This window comes from Drosophila bipectinata, unplaced genomic scaffold, assembly GCF_030179905.1.
Source record: "Drosophila bipectinata strain 14024-0381.07 unplaced genomic scaffold, DbipHiC1v2 scaffold_29, whole genome shotgun sequence".
Lineage (NCBI taxonomy): Eukaryota > Metazoa > Arthropoda > Insecta > Diptera > Drosophilidae > Drosophila > Drosophila bipectinata.
This window is the reverse complement of record NW_027222942.1, coordinates 3738-10000: the sequence shown is the minus strand read 5'-3', so window position 1 is coordinate 10000 and position 6263 is coordinate 3738. Positions and strand designations below refer to the sequence as shown.

The 6263-nt window shown below is 35.5% G+C and overlaps 2 non-coding genes across 2 annotated transcripts; both read left to right on the top strand.

Moving 5' to 3' along the window:
- Positions 1–195: 195 nt before the first annotated feature.
- LOC138927494 (5.8S ribosomal RNA) lies at positions 196–374 on the top strand. The gene has a single exon (XR_011443983.1). It is a non-coding gene; the product is annotated as a 5.8S ribosomal RNA (ribosomal RNA).
- A 318-nt stretch (positions 375–692) lies between these two features.
- On the top strand, positions 693–4642 carry LOC138927499 (large subunit ribosomal RNA). The gene has a single exon (XR_011443987.1). It is a non-coding gene; the product is annotated as a large subunit ribosomal RNA (ribosomal RNA).
- The last annotated feature ends 1621 nt before the right edge of the window (positions 4643–6263 follow it).

Genomic DNA, 6263 nt, shown 5'->3' with positions numbered 1-6263 from the left:
ATGCTTTATATAATATTAAAACAATATAAATTATATTTATATTGATTATATAAAACTAAGACATTTCGCAACAATTATTTTAGGTATAAAAATAACTTTATTGAAGGAATTGATATATGCCAGTTAAATGGTGTATTTTTAATTTCTTTCAATAAAAACATAATTGACGAATTGTATATTTATATATATTTATAAAACTCTAAGCGGTGGATCACTCGGCTCATGGGTCGATGAAGAACGCAGCAAACTGTGCGTCATCGTGTGAACTGCAGGACACATGAACATCGACATTTTGAACGCATATCGCAGTCCATGCTGTTATGTACTTTAATTAATTTTATAGTGCTGCTTGGACTACATATGGTTGAGGGTTGTAAGACTATGCTAATAAAGTTGCTTATTATTATATATTTTTATAATGATATGCATATGGTATATTATTGGATATATTTATATATTCATAATATTAAATATAAAAGCAATTATCTCAAATATTTATAAAAGAAAAAATGAAGATATACAATTCTTTCTTTTTTCAATTCAAATAATACTGAGAAATGTCTAGCATAAAAAAAATTAAATTTTTTTTAACTAGAATTGTCTCTTATTTAAAGATGCGAAAATTGAAAATATATCAAATATATTGTTCTTCATAGAGATATATTGTTTATATATATATACATTGCTTTATACAACCTCAACTCATATGGGACTACCCCCTGAATTTAAGCATATTAATTAGGGGAGGAAAAGAAACTAACAAGGATTTTCTTAGTAGCGGCGAGCGAAAAGAAATCAGTTCAGCACTAAGTCACTTTGTCTATATGGCAAATGTGAGATGCAGTGTATGGAGCGTCAATATTCTAGTATGAGAAATTAACGATTTAAGTCCTTCTTAAATGAGGCCATTTACCCATAGAGGGTGCCAGGCCCGTATAACGTTAATGATTACTAGATGATGTTTCCAAAGAGTCGTGTTGCTTGATAGTGCAGCACTAAGTGGGTGGTAAACTCCATCTAAAACTAAATATAACCATGAGACCGATAGTAAACAAGTACCGTGAGGGAAAGTTGAAAAGAACTCTGAATAGAGAGTTAAATAGTACGTGAAACTGCTTAGAGGTTAAGCCCGATGAACCTGAATATCCATTATGGAAAATTCATCATTAAAGTTATAATATTTAAATAATATTATAGAAATAGTGTGCATTTTTTCCATATAAGGACATTGTAATCTATTAACATATATAATTTATCATAAAATATGACTTATAGTTTATTCAAATTATTATGCTTGCATTTTAACATAGGATAAATGTCATTAATTTGATAAAGTGTTGATAGATTAATAAGAATACAGTGCGTTAATTTTTCGGAATTATATAATGGCATAATTATCATTGATTTTTGTGTTTATTATATGCACTTGTATGATTAACAATGCGAAAGATTCAGGATACCTTCGGGACCCGTCTTGAAACACGGACCAAGGAGTCTAACATATGTGCAAGTTATTGGGATATAAACCTAATAGCGTAATTAACTTGACTATTAATGGGATTAGTTTTTTAACTATTTTATAGTTAATTAACACAATCCCGGGGCGTTCTATATAGTTATGTATAATAATATTTATATTATTTATGCCTCTAACTGGAACGTACCTTGAGCAGATATGCTGTGACCCGAAAGATGGTGAACTATACTTGATCAGGTTGAAGTCAGGGGAAACCCTGATGGAAGACCGAAACAGTTCTGACGTGCAAATCGATTGTCAGAATTGAGTATAGGGGCGAAAGACCAATCGAACCATCTAGTAGCTGGTTCCTTCCGAAGTTTCCCTCAGGATAGCTGGTGCATTTTAATGTTATATAAAATAATCTTATCTGGTAAAGCGAATGATTAGAGGCCTTAGGGTCGAAACGATCTTAACCTATTCTCAAACTTTAAATGGGTAAGAACCTTAACTTTCTTGATATGAAGTTTAAGGTTATGATATAATGTGCCCAGTGGGCCACTTTTTGGTAAGCAGACTGGCGCTGTGGGATGAACCAAACGTAATGTTACGGTGCCCAAATTAACAACTCATGCAGAAACCATGAAAGGCGTTGGTTGCTTAAAACAGCAGGACGGTGATCATGGAAGTCGAAATCCGCTAAGGAGTGTGTAACAACTCACCTGCCGAAGCAACTAGCCCTTAAAATGGATGGCGCTTAAGTTGTATACCTATACATTACCGCTAAAGTAGATGATTTATATTACTTGTAATATAAATTTTGAAACTTTAGTGAGTAGGAAGGTACAATGGTATGCGTAGAAGTGTTTGGCGTAAGCCTGCATGGAGCTGCTATTGGTACAGATCTTGGTGGTAGTAGCAAATAATCGAATGAGACCTTGGAGGACTGAAGTGGAGAAGGGTTTCGTGTGAACAGTGGTTGATCACGAGTTAGTCGGTCCTAAGTTCAAGGCGAAAGCCGAAAATTTTCAAGTAAAAATAAATATTACAATTATTGTGAAAATTATATACTTGAATAATTTTGAACGAAAGGGAATACGGTTCCAATTCCGTAACCTGTTGAGTATCCGTTTGTTATTAAATATGGGCCTCGTGCTCATCCTGGCAACAGGAACGACCATAAAGAAGCCGTCGAGAGATATCGGAAGAGTTTTCTTTTCTGTTTTATAGTCGTACTACCATGGAAGTCTTTCGCAGAGAGATATGGTAGATGGGCTAGAAGAGCATGACATATACTGTTGTGTCGATATTTTCTCCTGGGACCTGAAGAAGTTATGGAGGGGATACGCAAAATTCTCAACAGGCCGTACCAATATCCGCAGCTGGTCTCCAAGGTGAAGAGTCTCTAGTCGATAGAATAATGTAGGTAAGGGAAGTCGGCAAATTAGATCCGTAACTTCGGGATAAGGATTGGCTCTGAAGATTGAGATAGTCGGGCTTGATTGGGAAACAATAATATGGTTTATGTGCTCGTTCTGGGTAAATAGAGTTATAATCATTTATGGTTGTAACTTGTCACCCGGATAGTTTAGTTACGTATCCAATTGTGGAACTTTCTTGCTAAAATTTTTAAGAATACTAGTTGGGTCAAACCAATTAGTTCTTATTAATTATAACGATTATCAATTAACAATCAATTCAGAACTGGCACGGACTTGGGGAATCCGACTGTCTAATTAAAACAAAGCATTGTGATGGCCCTAGCGGGTGTTGACACAATGTGATTTCTGCCCAGTGCTCTGAATGTCAAAGTGAAGAAATTCAAGTAAGCGCGGGTCAACGGCGGGAGTAACTATGACTCTCTTAAGGTAGCCAAATGCCTCGTCATCTAATTAGTGACGCGCATGAATGGATTAACGAGATTCCTTCTGTCCCTATCTACTATCTAGCGAAACCACAGCCAAGGGAACGGGCTTGGAATAATTAGCGGGGAAAGAAGACCCTTTTGAGCTTGACTCTAATCTGGCAGTGTAAGGAGACATAAGAGGTGTAGAATAAGTGGGAGATATTAGACTTCGGTTTGGTATCGACAATGAAATACCACTACTCTTATTGTTTCCTTACTTACTTGATTAAATGGAACGTGTATCATTTCCTAGCCATTATACGGATATATTTATTATATCTTATGGTATTGGGTTTTGATGCAAGCTTCTTGATCAAAGTATCACGAGTTTGTTATATAATCGCAAACAAATTCTTTAATGAGAGATGCATTCATGTATTATCGATTTGAAAATTTGGTATAACTCCAATTACTCAGGTATGATCCAATTCAAGGACATTGCCAGGTAGGGAGTTTGACTGGGGCGGTACATCTCTCAAATAATAACGGAGGTGTCCCAAGGCCAGCTCAGTGCGGACAGAAACCACACATAGAGCAAAAGGGCAAATGCTGACTTGATCTCGGTGTTCAGTACACACAGGGACAGCAAAAGCTCGGCCTATCGATCCTTTTGGTTTAAAGAGTTTTTAACAAGAGGTGTCAGAAAAGTTACCATAGGGATAACTGGCTTGTGGCGGCCAAGCGTTCATAGCGACGTCGCTTTTTGATCCTTCGATGTCGGCTCTTCCTATCATTGTGAAGCAAAATTCACCAAGCGTTGGATTGTTCACCCATGCAAGGGAACGTGAGCTGGGTTTAGACCGTCGTGAGACAGGTTAGTTTTACCCTACTAATGACAAAACGTTGTTGCGACAGCATTCCTGCGTAGTACGAGAGGAACCGCAGGTACGGACCAATGGCACAATACTTGTTCGAGCGAACAGTGGTATGACGCTACGTCCGTTGGATTATGCCTGAACGCCTCTAAGGTCGTATCCGTGCTGGACTGCAATGATAAATAAGGGGCAATTTGCATTGTATGGCTTCTAAACCATTTAAAGTTTATTATTTATATTTTAAACGACAATGGATGTGATGCCAATGTAATTTGTAACATAGTAAATTGGGAGGATCTTTGATCACCTGATGCCATGCTAGTTACATATGAAAACATTATTTAATACAATGACAAAGCCTAGAATCAATTGTAAACGACTTTTGTAACGGGCAAGGTGTTGTAAGTGGTTGAGCAGCTGCCATACTGCGATCCACTGAAGCTTATCCTTTGCTTGATGATTCGAAATATAAAAAAAATGTAAATATGCATGTGTAAATATGTATATTTAGTATAAAAAATCTTTATATGCTATATCTAAGAAAGCATATAAGGATTTATCACGGGTTGTCCACGTTTCCCTACTAATTGTGGCCTACTAACTGTTTCGTCATCTTATTAGTGACGTGAAAAATGAAAATAATATTTTTCATTTATATTGTTATAAGTCTTAAACCTTAAGACGGCGGGAGTTGAATTACTTTCGTTTAGGTAGCCAAATGCCTCGTCATCTTATTAGTGACGTGAAAAATGAAAATAATATTTTTCATTTATATTGTTATAAGTCTTAAACCTTATAACGGCGGAAGATGAATTACTTTCTTTTAGGTAGCCAAATGCCTCGTCATCTTATTAGTGACGTGAAAAATGAAAATAATATTTTTCATTTATATTGTTATAAGTCTTAAACTTTAAGACGGCGGGAGTTGAATTACTTTCGCATAGGTAGCCAAATGCCTCGTCATCTTATTAGTGACGCGCATGATTCAATTCAAGAGATTCCTTCTGTCCCTATTTAAAACCTCACGGATATTAAAAATATTAAACATATATTGTTATAAGTCTTAAACCTTAAGACGGCGGGAGTTGAATTACTTTCGCATAGGTAGCCAAATGCCTCGTCATCTTATTAGTGACGCGCATGATTCAATTCAAGAGATTCCTTCTGTCCCTATTTAAAACCTCACGGATATTAAAAATATTAAACATATATTGTTATAAGTCTTAAACCTTAAGACGGCGGGAGTTGAATTACTTTCGCATAGGTAGCCAAATGCCTCGTCATCTTATTAGTGACGTGAAAAATGAAAATAATATTTTTCATTTATATTGTTATAAGTCTTAAACTTTAAGACGGCGGGAGTTGAATTACTTTCGCATAGGTAGCCAAATGCCTCGTCATCTTATTAGTGACGTGAAAAATGAAAATAATATTTTTCATTTATATTGTTATAAGTCTTAAACCTTATAACGGCGGAAGATGAATTACTTTCGTTTAGGTAGCCAAATGCCTCGTCATCTTAATAGTGACGTGAAAAATGAAAATAATATTTTTCATTTATATTGTTATAAGTCTTAAACTTTAAGACGGCGGGAGTTGAATTACTTTCGCATAGGTAGCCAAATGCCTCGTCATCTTATTAGTGACGTGAAAAATGAAAATAATATTTTTCATTTATATTGTTATAAGTCTTAAACCTTATAACGGCGGAAGATGAATTACTTTCGTTTAGGTAGCCAAATGCCTCGTCATCTTATTAGTGACGTGAAAAATGAAAATAATATTTTTCATTTATATTGTTATAAGTCTTAAACTTTAAGACGGCGGGAGTTGAATTACTTTCGCATAGGTAGCAAAATGCCTTGTCATCTTATTAGTGACGCGCATGATTCAATTCAAGAGATTCCTTCTGTCCCTATTTAAAACCTCACGGATATTAAAAATATTAAACATATATTGTTATAAGTCTTAAACCTTAAGACGGCGGGAGTTGAATTACTTTCGCATAGGTAGCCAAATGCCTCGTCATCTTATTAGTGACGCGCATGATTCAATTCAAGAGATTCCTTCTGTCCCTATTTAAAAC